Raw genomic sequence first — 18419 nt, forward strand, 5'->3', positions numbered from 1 at the left:
CTTTGGAAATGGAGGTAGGGAGAGATTCCGAGTGCCTTGCGCAAATGCCAGATGCATGCTTTTTTGTTTGTGCAGTGATAGCTGCATTGTCAGGATTCAACAGAGGGATGATTACAGGCTATCCACATTGTTAGACCCTTGCTACCGGTCAGAAATGGGGGCATTTTTTAGACCTTCTGAGAGTAGTCGGTTGGTCGCTGCCTACATGCACTCCCGTCCTCAGGAAGGTCTAATCGGGTGGACCCTCTGCGCTCATGCTCCACTGGGGGGTTGGAGAAAGAGCAGCACCAGCTCCATATGCAGCAACTTCAGTCTGGAGTCTATGATGAGCAGTTTTCTTCAGCCGCCTACTGAAGAAATCACCTAGAAGCAGCAGAACCTCAACCAGCAGGTGGTGGCATACTTGGACTGCACCCTGTCATTCCTTATCCAAGATCCCTTGGACTACTGGGCATGCAAATTGAACTGTGGCTTCAACTGGCCGAGTTTGCCATGGACATGCTCTCCTGCCCCCCCCCCCCCTCCCAGTAGTGTAGCAATAAAGTAGATGGTCAGTGCTACGGGGTATAATCATATGGGGCCTACTCTGACATGCCTCTCCTGGGCTTACAGCCTACAATCTGGGCAAAGTAGCACCCAGCTATATCCTATACATGGTAGCTGGGTGCTACTTTGCCAAGATTGTAGGCTGTAAGCCCAGGAGAGGCATGTTAGGGTAGGCCCCCATCTGATTAGAAGCGACCTTGTAGTCTGGTAGATGGGCCCGACATACTTTTAATCAATTATATGCGCAAAGATCTTCTAACTGCACTTGCAGTAAGTATGGCCACCAAGCAGTCATTTTTTATTCAGTATTTGCTTTTCTCTTTGTGCAATTGACTAGCAGTGTGCTGTTACCTGTAGTTCTACTAATTCCATTGTGTTTCAGCCAAGGTAGCGTGCACCTGCGTTCTCATATTTACTTATTATGGAGGTGCTGGTTCATTTGTTTTTCTTCCCTATTGTCACTGCCACTGGGGGGGTGGAGCCCCCTGGTGGTGAGTTTGAACCGTGCACCACCGCCCATTTACCATGTGCTTTTAAATAGATAGATTGTACAGCTGTATTCTACTTTGCCCATATTGCAGGCTGACAGCCTGGGAGAGGCATGTGTAGAATATACATGGGTGCTACTTTGGCCAGATTGTAGGCTGTAAGCCCAAGAGAGGCATGCTAGAGTAGGCCCTATCTGATTAGAAGCCACCTTGTCATCTGGTAAATGGGTCCGACATATTTTTGATCAATGATATGCGCACAGAGCTTCTAACTGCCCTTGCAGTAAGTATGGCCACCAAGCAGTCATTTTTTATTTAGTATTTGCTTATATCTTTGTGCAATTGACTAGCAGTGTGCTGTTACCTGTAGTTCTACTAACTTCTGGCCACTAGTGATGAGCAACATTGGCAATATTCAAGTTCACGATATTTTTCAAATTCGAGAAATCGTGATCTCCAGTCATTGTTTACTTGATTGCGAAAATCGGCAATGTAATATATTCGCAATAAATTTGCGATTAGAATATTCAACACTATTCGCAAATACGAATATAAAGCACTATATTCTAAATATTCATGAATTCTCGAAGTAGCGATATTCGCCATTAAAATTTGTGATTCGAATATTAGGGCTCAACACTACTGGCTACATACTGCTGCCACCCACTTGCTGCCTCTATTGCCTTTCCTACAATGGGGCTTCTTGGTCTACTGATATGGACGTGTTACATTTTTAAAATGATATGCATTCCACTTTTTCATCAAATTTTGTGTTGATCCTTTTAGACTTGATAAAGGGGTCTGCGTACCCCTAAACGCGTCGTCTTTGCTAATCAAAAAATAAAAAATACTCTGTATCCTCAACTGGGTTGTGAATTGCGCCTTGTGTCCATCCGCTCACTGCATGAACCCAGTGCAGACGAGCCCCCTCCCCATACACCACAATTCGCACCAAAGTGGCGTCCTGGCTCCCGCCCATGGTCAACTTGGACGTCAATCGGCTGCACAACCCACATCACCCCACGATTTTACCTCCACCAGAACTGTACTACCAAAAGTACAACCTAACCAAGGTGAGTAGCAACCACTCACCCTGGCTAGGAACAAGTAACAACATTTCTTGTCAACCACCACCTATGAGCGCCTTCTCCCCTTTTCTTTTTGGCCATTTAATCAATGCATTCCACTGGGCCTTGCAATCACACTGCTGTTGTTAGGTTCTGCTACTATTGTGGTCCTCCACCATCTTCTGTATGTGGCTGCTGCTGCCTCACATCTCCACTCTGTCATGGGGCCACTACTGTCTCTGTTACTGCCACTGCTGCTGACCCCCTTCCAGGGGCGGACTGACCGGTCGGACACTTCGGACATGGTCCGAGGGCCCGGCCCCCGCTCACTGTAATACTAATATTATTTTTTGTAAATTCTTTATTTTTGAAGAATTTTCAATAAGTTAACAAACATGGATAGTTCGATACAGTAAGATAAGGCTCATAAATCACATGGTGAGCTGCAGTAGCGACAAGGTAGGATACTCATATCTCTGCTTGGGTGATTCAAACATAAGTCTAGATGCAGCAAAAAAGAGCAGTGAGGACATGCAATAGGAAAAAGTGGACTATTTTCTCATAGGCCAGTTTCTGTAAGGCAATATATGAATCTAGATGTCAATCCATGACTAGATAAAATAGGGCACACCACATGGCACACGATAATTAACTGCATAGTCAATCCATAACATAACATATAGAACTTAACATATGGGTAGTTTCAATCTCGTGATTTAGGGCATGGGAGCAATCTTGTATCATATACATACTTAAGCAACCAGGACCACGCTAGAATGCATGAGCAAGAAGTGTGACACTAAACGTATACATTGGGGTGGAGAGAAGGTGTTCCAATATATGTGAAATCTATGAATTCTTGAAGGTCTAAGTACTGAATCAGTGGGTATATGCATGTTAATGTTTTCCATTGGGAGTGGGAGTGTTAAATTCTAACTATAGTTCTTATAAAAATCCAACCATGGTTGCCACGTTTTTAAAAAATTATTCCTGTTACCCCTTTCCCAACCCACCATTTCTTCCATGAGGCAAATCTGGTGCACTTTTTCTAACCATTCTTTGATGGTAGGTGGGTCAGTATTCTTCCATTTGGTGGGAACAACAAATTTTGCTGCTCCTATCATATGCGTGGTCAGGTTATTGGAGGAGGGTCTGAAGTCACCATGTGGCAGCCACAAAAGTATAAGAGCTGGAATTAAAGAGATACGGGAGCTGCAGACCTTGTTAATGATTTGTTCCACTTCTGTCCAGAAGTTGGAAATAACTTTACAGGACCACCAGATGTGTGAGATAGATCCACACTCATCTTGACAACGCCAACATTTAACTGAGGGCGACAGGAAGTCTGGGGTTTTGTACCATCTGGATACAATTTTAAAGGAGTTCTCCTGGATGCGGATACATCTCGAAAATCCATGGGAATGCTTTAAAACTGTATTGATGTCCTCGTCCGACAAAGATAGCTGCAGTTCCTGTTCCCAAGCTCATAAGTAGGTGGGTTTCTCACTTGAAGAGTCTAGTATAAGTTGGAAAAACAATTTGGAGAGGGTCTTGGTGGGGGGGAGGGAAGTAGAGTGTAGTTTTCGAGCCAAGTGGGGTCATCATAAGGCTCTACATGCAATTTCCTATATTTTTTAAAGCTGAGTTCTAGGTCTAATTCAACTAGCCTGGAACGAAGGGACTCGGGTATATAAGCTTGAACTTCTGTTAGAAATTCCTGTAGGTTTTTAGCTTTAGCTAGGTCAGAAGTTTTAAGGTCTGAAAGATACGACCAGGCTTTATGGAATTCGCTTCCACCTTTGTTAAGATAATATGGGAGGACAGATAGTGGGGCTACGGGGGATAATTTGTTAGTAGACGTTGAAAGGGACGCAGATTTGTTACAAAATTGGAACATGCAATACGTCAGGGCACTAAGAGGGTACCTTTTCTTCCTGATTGGGGGGGCAACCCAAAAGTTGTGGGCGGAGTCCTCACCTAACAGAGCTTTCTCTAGGGCTACATGTAGTGAATCGTTATGGGGCCTAGCCAATTCAATCCACCTCTCCAACTGGATAGCATGTAGATAGATTTTAAGATCCGGCAAGGATAATCCTCCTCTATTTGTTTTCCTAATCAGTAGGGGGTATGCTAGTCGTGGTTTTTTATTGGACCAGAGGAAGTTACTGAAAAGACCTCGGAAATTTGTGAGGAATTTGCTAGCGGGATGGGTATACATCTCAGAGTGTAAAGGATCTGTGGAAGGACATAAGTAGCTAGTAGGTTCTTCCTACCCAACCAAGAAAGAAAAGGTAGCTTGATAGAGGCCAGGAAGGTTTTGATTTTGCTAAATAAGGGAACATAGTTAAGTCTAAACAGGTGTGAGGGGTCTGCCGGGATCATGATTCCTAAGTGCTTAATAGCTTCTTTGGGCCATTGAAAGGAAGTGTGCTTTTTAACTTCTATCATGTGTTTATCCGGGGCTGTGATATTAAGAATCTCAGATTTGTCATAATTGACTTTGAAGTTTGAGATTTCTCCAAAGTCTGTGAAATTTTTTATCACCTCTGGAATTGCAACTGCTGGATTTGTAATAAATAGGAGCAGGTCGTCTGCAAAGGCCGCCAAAGAATGGGTTTTCCCCTTCACTTGGAGTCCCTTGATAACCTCAGAAGTTCTTAATTTGCAGAGGAGAGCCTCAAGGGTCAAAATGAACAGAGCTGGAGAGATAGGGCAGCCCTGTCGTGTTCCATTGGATATATTGAAAGGTGGAGATAAGGTGCCATTGACTAGGACTCTGGCAGAAGGTTGTGAGTAGAGCGAAAAACAGGCAGCAATAAACATAGGCGGAAAACCGAAATGGCGCAAGGTACTCTCTATGAAAGTCCAATTGACCCTGTCAAATGCTTTTTCAGCATCAGTTCCTAACAGGGTCAATGGGATCTTGTGTTTTTTCGCGTAGTATGTGGCGTGTAAAACTCTGCTAACATTATGTTTGCCCTCCCGCCCCTTCACAAAACCCACCTGTTCCTCGCCAATTAGTTTAGGGAGTAGTTTCGCTATTCTATGGCTTAAGAGTTTGGCCCATAGTTTAATATCTACGTTAAGTAGGGAGATCGGTCTGTAGCTGCTGCATTTAGCGGGGTCTTTCCCCTCTTTGGGAATAACTGTTATGTGGGCGATTAGCGATTGCGGGGGGAGGGATGTTCCTTTCAATAAGGAATTGCATAGGTCTGCTAAATGTGGGGCAAGAATTGTCTTAAACTTTTTGTAGTAAATTATAGGCAACCCGTCTGGACCCGGGGATTTCCCTGAACGGGTACTTGCCATGATCTCCAGTATCTCCTCTACTGTTACCGGTGCCAGTAACATTTCTTTTTCTGAAGAGTCTAGAGTCTGAACTTTAGTTGTCTCTAAGAAGGACTCAATTTTTACCAATGTATGTTCGGGACTATTTGATTTCAGATTATATAGGGAAGAATAAAATTTAGCAAATTCCTCAGCTATTGCGGGGGTGTTGGTAAGCTGATGTCCCTTTTCGGACTTGATTCCCTGTATAAAAGTTTTCTCCCTATGTCCTTTGATCATTTGTGAGAGTAGCTTAGAGCCTCTGTCACCGTGCATATAGACCTTATATTTGGCAGCTCTGAGGGCCTTAGCTGATTTAATGTTTAACAAGTCCTTCAGCTGGGATCTTAGCTTAGCGAGTTCCTTATAATGGGCATCTGAGGCGTCTCTTTTTGAGGTGTTTTCCAAAACAGAGATTTGTGCCAAAATAGAGTCTACTTGAAGCGTCCTTTGTTTGCGAACCCATGTGCCTAAGGATATGAGCTCCCCTCTCATATACGCCTTATGAGCCTCCCATATCATAGCCTTATCCATAAGAGGAGTACAGTTCAGTGCAAAGAAGGCTTCAAGTTTTCCCTCCAGCCTAAGTCTGTCTCTGTCATTTTCCAGAAGGGTCTCATTAAGTCTCCATGACCATGCTTTAGGAGGGAGGCCTTTCAGCTGGAACATCAGAGAGACAGGGGCGTGGTCAGACACTGTAATCTGCCCAATAGAAGAGGATTTAATCCTCTCTAGGACATGGTTGGAGAGAAAAAGGTAGTCAAGGCGTTGAAAAGACCCGTGAACAGCTGAGAAAAACGTGAAGTCTCTGTCGCTAGGATGAGCCACTCTCCAAGTATCTGTAATTTGAAGATCAGAAAGCGACTTCCGCAATCTACAGAGTTGCGTAGCAGAGCATTTGGGGGCCCCCGAGGTAGAGTTCATGGAGTGATCCAAAGCTAAGTTTAAATCACCTCCAAGGATCAGTATTCCCTCTCTGAAGTCTTTAAGCAGTTTTAAAACCCTAATCAACCAGGGAATTTGCTTAGTGTTAGGGGCATATACGTTGACTAAGGTCAGCTTATTACCAAAGAGCGTACCCTTCAGGAATAAGAATCTGCTCTCAGGATCCACGTATTGCGCCTGGATTTGAAAGGGAATATTGGCTCCTATACCAATGGACACCCCTCTAGAGGCAGAAGAGTGGGAGCTATGAATCCATTTTGGGTATTGTTTAGTGAAAAGGGTTGGTATATGGTTGTGTCTAAAGTGCGTCTCCTGTAGGAACAGAAGGTCTGCCCTCTCTCTCCTAAGCACCATAAAGTGTGGTGGGTTGTGTGAGCAAGCGAGAAGTTGCATCTCAGAGGATCAAAAATTGTTGAAAACGGTACCCATCTTGAACAACTGTAAACAAAACATATAAAAACAAAATTGAGCATGTTAGTACTCAGAAAGAACAGATAATTGGTGGCCTCCTGTAAGGGAGGATACACAGAGGGGGAGGTAAGCAGGGAGAGAGGGGGGGGGAGGGGGTATCTAGCAGAAGATAAGTGTACAGTATACGGAAGAGAGAAGATAAGAAAAAGGTAGGAGAAGGAGAAGGTAGGGGGGAGAAAACTGTGAGATACACAAAACCTGTGTGGACCTCTCACAGCATAGGTTTAATATCAGACAATGGGGTCCCACATTGGTAAAGGCTGAGCGACCCAACCTGAATATAGGTCTCCCAGGCATCTCCATCTGACTGGGTGTGAACATAGGAGAAACATTTCTGAAACAAGTGAAATACCATTACATAGAGACATGTTAATATGGTATGCTGGGGTCCCTAGGGGAGCATATGTCTGTAACGTACCATTGCCCCCTTATCAGGAATGAGATGTGCCTGAGCTAAGAACTAATGGGGTTGTTGTCTCAGATGGCACATTACTGTAAGAGGTAGATAAGGGGTAAGGAGGCACTGGTAGTAATGAGGTCTACAATATAACATCAAGAACTAAGGCAATATTTAAAAGTCTAATGCATTGCCCTGAGGACTTGTGTAGATACCAAATTAACCTCTGAATACCTCCTGAAGGAGGTTAGATATTAGAGACTGATGAAAAAGAACATTCAAGTGTCCTGAAGTTCTGCCTGTCGTTTCTTCGCTTGCGGCGACTTGAATCTCTTAGTTAACTTCCACTCTTCAATTGCAGGTAACGGCGGTACCTTCAAGTCTCCTGTCATAGGCAGGAGGGTATTTCTAAGGGGTCAATCTGCAAAGCGTCCCACATTTTGGTGAGGTCCACCGGGTGCCGGACAGTGATCTGCTTTCCGTTAATGGTAGCACAGAGGCCGAATGGAAAAAGCCAGCGTAGAGGGGGTCTTCTCTCCCTAAGGAGGTCAGTGAGTGGCTTGAATTGTCTCCGCTTCGCCAGGGTGCTTGCTGCCAGATCCTGGTACAGTTGTATTTTGGCGTTTTCAAATGATAGATCGCCTTTATGTCTGGCGGCAGTTAAGATGGCGGCTGTGTCGAGATAACTTAACAGGCCGCATACAATGTCTCGTGGCGGTGCTTCTGGTGGCGGCTTGGGCCTGAGGGCCCTATGGGCTCTCTCAATAACATTTTTTTCTGCTCTTTCCTGTCCCAACAAGGAGGAGAAGAGTTGACTGACCGTATCTAAAATGTCCTCTCTCTGCACGCTTTCAGGAACTCCTCTGATGCGGACATTCTTTCTCCGACTCCTGTTCTCCTGATCTTCTAGGTACAGGTAGGTGGTATTAACATGTTCGCGGATCTCCTCCACTTTCGATTGCAGCGCACGGCTGTGCTTGGTTATGGCGAGCTGGGAGTCTTCTAGGGCTGCTACTCTGTGCCCGTCTGCTTAAACTCCGTTTTGATAGCGGATAGCTCTCTCAGGACTGGCTCAAAAGCGAGTGCCAATGACTCCTTGAGGAAGGCTCTAGTGATGGGTGTTGAGCCTCGCTCGCTGCGTGTCTCGGACATAGCGCAGGAGCCCTCATCGTCCGAGTCTTCAGTGCATGTAGCGGCGGCGGCAGCTTCCTGCGCCATCTTGGCTCTGACCGCCGGAGAAGATAATTTCTTTTTAAGGAACTTATCCAGGTCGGATTGTCCTCTGGCATGTTTAGGTGTCATCTGTGTCTCTTTAGGCTTATCTCTGTTAGGTTTCCCCATAATAAAGCAAAGTGGGAACCCGCCGAATGGCTATGAATAGTGTGCTGCTGTGAGGAGCTCTCAGCTCAGGCGGCCATTTCCTGACGCGGCTAGCTCGGCCCCCCCTGTAATACTAATATTCATATGTGAACAACTTGAAATCCTTTGCGATCCTCTCCCTCTGACTGGGGAAGCAGGGGAAGCAGCTACTTGCCGGCGCCCCGGTAGCGTGTGTGACAGTTTATTTTCAAGTTACTTAAATATCGTGTTCAGGGCCCCTTCACAGCAGCAGCAACTGACCAGGCCCCTTCACATGTGATCTAATCTTACTGTCTCCTAAAGTCTCCATTGTCATATATTTAGGCCCAGCACACAGGCAGAGGATAGAGGTCCCGTAACAGAGAATCTGGCTTCATGTCAGCAGAGAATCAGTCTGCATGTCATAGCAGAGAATCAGGCTTCACGTCAGCCACCACTGCAACAGTCCATTGTCGTATATTTAGGCCCAGCACCCAGGCAGAGGAGAGAGGTCCCGTAACAGAAAATCTGTCTTCATGTCAGCAGAGAATTAGTCTGCATGTCATAGCAGAGAATCAGGCTTCACGTCAGCCACCCCTGCAACAGTCCATTGTCATATATTTAGGCCCAGCACACAGGCAGAGGATAGAGGTCCCGTAACAGAGAATCTGTCTTCATGTCAGCAGAGAATTAGTCTGCATGTCATAGCAGAGAATCAGGCTTCACGTCAGCCACCACTGCAACAGTCCATTGTCATATATTTAGGCCCAGCACACAGGCAGAAAATAGAGGTCCCGTAACAGAGAATCTGTCTTCATGTCAGCAGAGAATCAGTCTGCATGTCATAGCAGAGAATCAGGCTTCACGTCAGCCACCACTGCAACAGTCCATTGTCAGATATTTAGGCCCAGCACCCAGGAAGAGGAGAGAGGTCCCGTGACAGAGAATCTGTCTTCATGTCAGCAGAGAATCAGTCTGCATGTCATAGCAGAGAATCAGGCTTCACGTCAGCCACCACTGCAACAGTCCATTGTCAGATATTTAGGCCCAGCACACAGGCAGAGGAGAGAGGTCCCGTAACAGAGAATCTGTCTTCATGTCAGCAGAGAATCATTCTGCATGTCATAGCAGAGAATCAGGCTTCACGTCAGCCACCACTGCAAGAGTTAATTGTCAGATATTTAGGCCCAGCACCCAGGCAGAGGAGAGAGGTCCCGTAACAGAGAATCTGTCTTCATGTCAGCAGAGAATCAGTCTGCATGTCATAGCAGAGAATCAGCCTTCACGTCAGCCACCACTGCAACAGTCCATTGTCAGATATTTAGGCCCAGCACCCAGGCAGAGGAGAGAGGTCCCGTAACAGAGAATCTGTCTTCATGTCAGCAGAGAATCAGTCTGCATGTCATAGCAGAGAATCAGGCTTCACGTCAGCCACCAGTGCAACAGTCCTTTGTCATATATTTAGGCCCAGCACCCAGGCAGAGGAGAGAGGTCCCGTAACAGAGAATCTGGCTTCATGTCAGCAGAGAATCAGTCTGCATGTCATAGCAGAGAATCAGGCTTCACGTCACCCAACATTGGAACAGTCCATTGGCATATATTTAAGCCCAGGCACCCAGGCAGAGGAGAGAGGTCCCGTAACAGAGAATCTGGCTTCATGTCAGCAGAGAATTAGTCTGCATGTCATAGCAGAGAATCAGGCTTCACGTCACCCAACATTGGAACAGTCCATTGGCATATATTTAGGCCACGGCACCCAGACAGAGGAGAGGTTCATTCAACTTTGGGTAGCCTGGCAATTTAATGGTAAAATGAAAATAAAAATAGGATTGAATGAGGAAGTGCCCTGGAGTACAATAATATATGGTTAAGGGGAGGTAGTTAATGTCTAATCTGCACAAGGGAAGGACAGGTCCTGTGGGATCCATGCCTGGTTCATTTTTATGAACGTCAGCTTGTCCACATTGGCTGTAGACAGGCGGCTGCGTTTGTCTGTAATGACGCCCCCTGCTGTGCTGAATACACGTTCAGACAAAATGCTGGCCGCCGGGCAGGCCAGCACCTCCAAGGCATAAAAGGCTAGCTCTGGCCACGTGGACAATTTAGAGACCCAGAAGTTGAATGGGGCCGAACCATCAGTCAGTACGTGGAGGGGTGTGCACACGTACTGTTCCACCATGTTAGTGAAATGTTGCCTCCTGCTAACACGTTGCGTATCAGGTGGTGGTGCAGTTAGCTGTGGCGTGTTGACAAAACTTTTCCACATCTCTGCCATGCTAACCCTACCCTCAGAGGAGCTGGCCGTGACACAGCTGCCTTGGTGACCTCTTGCTCCTCCTCTGCCTTGGCCTTGTGCTTCCACTTGTTCCTCTGTGACATTTGGGAATGCTCTCAGTAGCGCGTCTACCAACGTGCGCTTGTACTCGCGCATCTTCCTATCACGCTCCAGTGCAGGAAGTAAGGTGGGCACATTGTCTTTGTACCATGGATCCAGCAGGGTGGCAACCCAGTAGTCCGCACACGTTAAAATGTGGGCAACTCTGCTGTCGTTGCGCAGGCACTGCAGCATGTAGTCGCTCATGTGTGCCAGGCTGCCCAGGGGTAAGGACAAGCTGTTCTCTGTGGGAGGCGTATCGTTATCGTCCTGCCTTTCCCCCCCGCCACGCACCAGTGATGGGCCCGAGCTGCGTTGGGTGCCACCCCGCTGTGACCATGCTTCATCCTCATCCTCCTCCACCTCCTCCTCATCCTCGTCCTCCTCGTCCTCCAGTAGTGGGCCCTGGCTGGCCACATTTGTACATGGCCTCTGCTGTTGCAAAAAACCTCCCTCTGAGTCACTTCAAAGAGACTGGCCTGAAAGTGCTAAAAATGACCCCTCTACCTCCTCCTCCTCCTCCTGGGCCACCTTTTCTTCCATCATCACCCTAAGTGTTTTCTCAAGGAGACATAGAAGTGGTATTGTAACGCTGATAACGGCGTCATCGCCACTGGCCATGTTGGTGGAGTACTCGAAACAGCGCAACAGGGCACACAGGTCTCGCATGGAGGCCCAGTCATTGGTGGTGAAGTGGTGCTGTTCTGTAGTGCGACTGACACATGCGTGCTGCAGCTGAAACTCCACTATGGCCTGCTGCTGCTCGCACAGTCTGTCCAGCATGTGCAAGGTGGAGTTCCACCTGGTGGGCAAGTCGCATATGAGGCGGTGAGCGGGAAGGCCGAAGTTACGCTGTAGCGCAGACAGGCAAGCAGCGGCAGGATGTGAACGCCGGAAGCGCAAACAGACGGCCCGCACTTTATGCAGCAGCTCTGACATGTCGGGGTAGTTGTGAATGAACTTCTGCACCACCAAATTCAGCACATGCGCCAAGCAAGGGATGTGCGTCAAACTGGCTAGTCCCAGAGCTGCAGCGAGATTTCGCCCATTATCGCACACCACCAGGCTGGGCTTGAGGCTCACCGGCAGCAACCACTCGTCGGTCTGTTGTTCTATACCCCGCCACAACTCCTGTGCGGTGTGGGGCCTGTCCCCCAAATATATGAGTTTCAGAATGGCCTGCTGACGTTTACCCCGGGCTGTGCTGAAGTTGGTGGTGAAGGTGTGTGGCTGACTGGATGAGCAGGTGGAAGAAGAGGAGGAGGAAGCTGAGTAGGAGGAGGTGGCAACAGGAGGCAAAGAATGTTGCCCTGCGATCCTTGGCGGCGGAAGGACGTGCGCCAAACAGCTCTCCGCCTGGGGCCCAGCTGTTACTACATTTACCCAGTTTTCAGTTAGGGAGATATAGCGTCCCTGGCCGTGCTTACTGGTCCACGTATCTGTGGTTAGGTGGACCTTGCCACAGATGGCGTTGCGCAGTGCACACTTGATTTTATCGGATACTTGGTTGTGCAGGGAAGGCACGGCTCTCTTGGAGAAGTAGTGCCGGCTAGGAACAACATACTGTGGGACAGCAAGCGACATGAGCTGTTTGAAGCTGTCTGTGTCCACCAGCCTAAATGACAGCATTTCATAGGCCAGTAGTTTAGAAATGCTGGCATTCAGGGCCAGGGATCGAGGGTGGCTAGGTGGGAATTTACGCTTTCTCTCAAATGTTTGTGAGATGGAGAGCTGAACGCTGCCGTGTGACATGGTTGAGATGCTTGGTGACGGAGGTGGTGGTGTTGGTGGTACATCCCCTGTTTGCTGGGCGGCAGGTGCCAACGTTCCTCCAGAGGTGGAGGAAGAGGCCGAGGCGGCAGCAGCAGAAGAGGCCGAGGCGGCAGCAGCAGAAGAGGAAGCAGGGGGAGCCTGAGTGACTTCCTTGTTTTTAAGGTGTTTACTCCACTGCAGTTCATGCTTTGCATGAAGGTGCCTGGTCATGCAGGTTGTGCTAAGGTTCAGAACGTTAATGCCTCGCTTCAGGCTCTGATGGCACAGCGTGCAAACCACTCAGGTCTTGTCGTCAGCACATTGTTTGAAGAAGTGCCATGCCAGGGAACTCCTTGAAGCTGCCTTTGGGGTGCTCGGTCCCAGATGTCGGCGGTCAGTAGCAGGCGGAGTCTCTTGGCGGCGGGTGTTCTGCTTTTGCCCACTGCTCCCTCTTTTGCTACGCTGTTGGCTCGGTCTCACCACTGCCTCTTCCTCCGAACTGTGAAAGTCAGTGGCACGACCTTCATTCCATGTGGGGTCTAGGACCTCATCGTCCCCTGCATCGTCTTCCACCCAGTCTTGATCCCTGACCTCCTGTTCAGTCTGCACACTGCAGAAAGACGCAGCAGTTGGCACCTGTGTTTCGTCATCATCAGAGACTTGCTGAGGTGGTATTCCCATGTCCTCATCATCAGGAAACATAAGTGGTTGTGCGTCAGTGCATTCTATGTCTTCCACCGCTGGGGAAGGGCTAGGTGGATGCCCTTGGGAAACCCTGCCAGCAGAGTCTTCAAACAGCATAAGAGACTGCTGCATAACTTGAGGCTCAGACAGTTTCCCTGATATGCATGGGGGTGATGTGACAGACTGATGGGGTTGGTTTTCAGGCGCCATCTGTGCGCTTTCTGCAGAAGACTGGGTGGGAGATAACGTGAACGTGCTGGATCCACTGTCGGCCACCCAATTGACTAATGCCTGTACCTGCTCAAGCCTTACCATCCTTAGAACGGCATTGGGCCCCACCATATATCGCTGTAAATTCTGGCGGCTACTGGGACCCGAGGTAGTTGGTACACTAGGACGTGTGGATGTGGCAGAACGGCCACGTCCTCTCCCAGCACCAGAGGGTCCACTAACACCACCACGACCATGTCCACGTCCGCGTCCCTTACTAGATGTTTTCCTCATTGTTATCGTTCACCACAACAACAAAAATATTATTTGGCCCAATGTGTTGAATTCAAATTCAGGCCTTTTTTTACAGACACCTAACACTATCTGGCTATCTATTTAAGTACCGTATTACACTAATACAGGCACAGCAGTAACCACAGATTTAGCTGACTATGAATTTGAGGCCTAGTATTTAGGCGCTGGGTGACAGGTATACGTTTTACGGACAGAATTAGACTGGGATATGCACAGTAGCATGTGTGTGAAGTTATTGAGAATGACCCTATCAGCACCTTGATTCTTATATACCCTATTAGGGATGTATTTAAAGTAGGCCTGATACAGCAGAAACCACTAAATTAGGAAATTGCTAAATTGAGAATTGTATTTCAACCCAGAACAAAAAATGTGCTTTGACGGACACTAAATAACTTGCCCAGCCACAACAGTACAGCAGTAACGACAGATTTAGCTGGATATAAATTTGAGGCCTAGTATTTAGGCGCTGGGTGACAGGTATAGGTTTACTGACAGAATTAGACTTGGAAATGCACTGTAGCGTGTGTGTGAAGTTATTCAGAATGACCCTATGTGCACCTTGATTATTATATACCCTTTTAGGGATAGATTTCAAATAGCTCTGATACAGCAGAAACCACTAAATTAGGAAATTGCTAAATTGGGAATTGTATTTCAACCCAGAACAAAAAATGTGCTTTGACGGACACTAAATAACTTGCCCAGCCACAACAGTACAGCAGTAACGACAGATTTAGCTGGATATAAATTTGAGGCCTAGTATTTAGGTGCTGGGTGACAGGTATAGGTTTACTGACAGAATTAGACTTGGAAATGCACAGTAGCGTGTGTGTGAAGTTATTCAGAATGACCCTATGTGCACCTTGATTATTATATACCCTTTTAGGGATAGATTTCAAATAGCTCTGATACAGCAGAAACCACTAAATTAGGAAATTGCTAAATTTGGAATTGTATTTCAACCCAGAACAAAAAATGTGCTTTGACGGACACTAAATAACTTGCCCAGCCACAACAGTACAGCAGTAACGACAGATTTAGCTGGATATAAATTTGAGGCCTAGTATTTAGGTGCTGGGTGACAGGTATAGGTTTACTGACAGAATTAGACTTGGAAATGCACAGTAGCGTGTGTGTGAAGTTATTCAGAATGACCCTATGTGCACCTTGAATCTGATATACCCTTTTAGGGATAAATTTAAAGTAGGCCTGATACAGCAGAAACCACTAAATTAGGAAATTGCTAAATTGGAAATTGCATTTCAACCCAGAACAAAAACTGTGCTTTGACGGACACTAAATAACTTGACCAGCCACACCAGTAACGACAGATTTAGCTGGATATAAACTTGAGGCCTAGTATTTAGGCGCTGGGTGACATGTATACGTTTACTGACAGAATTAGACTGGGATATGGCCAAAAAATAACCACACTATTGATGGTAAAATGCTCTTGGTGTGACAGCTTGACCAACCACACTACTGAGGGTTAAATGCACTTGGTGACAGGCGCAGCTTGCCCCTGATGTAGTATATGGCCAAAAAATAAACAGACTATTGCTGGTTAAATGCACTTGGTGTGACAGCTTGACCAACCACACTACTGAGGGTTAAATGCACTTGGTGACAGGCGCAGCTTGCCCCTGATGTAGTATATGGCCAAAAAATAAACAGACTATTGCTGGTTAAATGCACTTGGTGTGACAGCTTCACCCTGATGTAGGATTTAGCCAAAAAACAACCACACCATTGAGGGTTAAATGCACTTGGTGACAGATTGCCCCTGATGTAGTATATGGCCAAAAAAATAAACAGACTATTGCTGGTTAAATGCACTTGGTGTGACAGCTTCACCCTGATGTAGGATTTAGCCAAAAAACAACCACACCATTGAGGGTTAAATGCACTTGGTGACAGCTTGCCCCTGATGTAGTATATGGCCAAAAAATAAACAGACTATTGCTGGTTAAATGCACTTGGTGTGACAGCTTCACCCTGATGTAGGATTTAGCCAAAAAACAACCACACCATTGAGGGTTAAATGCACTTGGTGACAGATTGCCCCTGATGTAGTATATGGCCAAAAAATAAACAGACTATTGCTGGTTAAATGCACTTGGTGTGACAGCTTCACCCTGATGTAGGATTTAGCCAAAAAACAACCACACCATTGAGGGTTAAATGCACTTGGTGACAGCTTGCCCCTGATGTAGTATATGGCCAAAAAATAAACAGACTATTGCTGGTTAAATGCACTTGGTGTGACAGCTTCACCCTGATGTAGGATTTAGCCAAAAAACAACCACACCATTGAGGGTTAAATGCACTTGGTGACAGCTTGCCCCTGATGTAGTATATGGCCAAAAAATAAACAGACTATTGCTGATTAATTGCACTTGGTGTGACAGCTTCACCCTGATGTAGGATTTAGCCAAAAAACAACCACACCATTGAGGGTTAAATGCACTTGGTGACAGCTTGTGCGGGCGCAACACAAGACACAAAATGGCCGCCGATCACCCCAGAAAAAAGTGACTGAAAAACGCTCTGGGCAGCCTAAAAACAGTGAGCAATTCAATAGCAGCAGTTCAATCATCAGATCACTGGATGGAGTCTTTTGGAGGAGTTAATCAGCCTAATCTCGCCCTACTGTCGCAGCTGCAACCTCTCCCTACGCTAATCAGAGCAGAGTGACGGGCGGCGCTATGTGACTCCATCTTAAATAGAGGCTGGGTCACATGGTGCTCTGGCCAATCACAGCCATGCCAATAGTAGGCATGGCTGTGACGGCCTCTTGGGGCAAGTAGTATGACGCTTGTTGATTGGCTGCTTTGCAGCCTTTCAAAAAGCGCCAAGAAAACGACAAATACCGAACCCGAACCCGGACTTTTACGAAAATGTCCGGGTTCGGGTCCGTGTCACGGACACCCCAAATTTCGGTACGAACCCGAACTATACAGTTCGGATTCGCTCATCCCTAGTCGTAATGGTTCGTTAATTCGACAATGGTTAATCAATTCGACACACGTCTCCGGATAGGGGACGTAACAGGGATTAAACTGATAGGACTAGTACTAGTTAAGACACCACTCATATAGGGTCAGGGTGTCACAGCACATTGCTCCGTGCACGTGCAGTGCCCCAACTTGGGAGTAAGAGGACCGACCAAGCTGCTTTTTCCATCTCCCAGTTCCTAAAATCAATTCAGTTTGGTGTATCAGAGTTTGGTCTGTCACTGTGAAGGCAGTCAAAGGTACCCGGCCTAAATTTTTTTTCACAAAAGGCAATCCCTGATATGGGACGTAACAGGGATTAAACTGATGAGAAGAGAACTACCGAAAATACCACTCATATCGGGTGTGACAGTAAATTGCACGGCGCAGACGCAGTGACCGTGGATTCAAACAAAGGGGAGGGAGCCAGCGTTTTTTTTATCCATCTCCCCGTTCGAAAAATCAATTCAATAAATGGACCCCAGATTGGGACATAACAGGGATTAAACTGATGAGTATAGAACTACAGAAAAAAAACACTCATATCGGGTGTGACAGTAAATTGCACAACGCAGACACAGTGACCGTGAATTCAAACAAAGGGGAGGGAGCCAGCATTTTTTTAACCATCTCCCCCTTCGAAAAATCAATTCACCTTTCGGGGACCCTTGGTGTTGTACGTGGCTGGGTGGAGGAAGAAACCTTCAATGACATCAACGGGACATCGCTAGCTTGGTATCCAACCTTGTGCAAATGGGGAGTTTGCGGTTGGGCAAATGGACTGTTTGCGGTGCATTAAAAGGGGAGTTTGGTCTGTCAATGTTTGTGAACCAGGTGTAACCCTTACACTACCTGATCGATACATCATACCTGATCGTATACACACACTGGATGTTTTAAACCACGTTGTTCAAAAAAAAATTAGGATTGTTAGGTGATTATGCCCTTTATGGATTAAAACCCAACTCTGCGTCAACTATGTAATTTTCCATGGGAGTTTTGCCATGGATCCCCCTCCGGCATGCCACAGTCCAGGTGTTAGTCCCATTGAAACAACTTTTCCATCACTACTGTGGCTAGACAGCGTCCCTGTGGGTTTTAAAATTCGCCTGCCTATTGAAGTCAATGGCGGTTCGCCTGTTCGCGAACATTAGCAAAAATTCTCGCTCGCCGTTCGCGAACGGAAAATTTTATGTTTGCAACATCTCTAGTTATAAATCTTAGTGCACTGCACAGTACTGTAGACAGCGATAAATTACACCTGCCTGTAATACTGATGGCACAGTACCTGCAGAACAGATTACCTATAAATGTGGCTGCACTAGAACATAATGCACAAGGTGATACACCCTCCTTGAGCTCTCCCTAATGTCCAAACCTTCACACTGAGATTGGGCCACCAAGTGGGATGAATATGATTAGGCAGAGTGGCATGGGTATACCAAATTTATCACGACTATTGATGAATTAATTTTGAATGAATCAAATTTATTGTTGAAGTCCAGCGAA

The sequence above is a fragment of the Bufo gargarizans genome, chromosome 2, assembly GCF_014858855.1.
Source record: "Bufo gargarizans isolate SCDJY-AF-19 chromosome 2, ASM1485885v1, whole genome shotgun sequence".
NCBI lineage: Eukaryota > Metazoa > Chordata > Amphibia > Anura > Bufonidae > Bufo > Bufo gargarizans.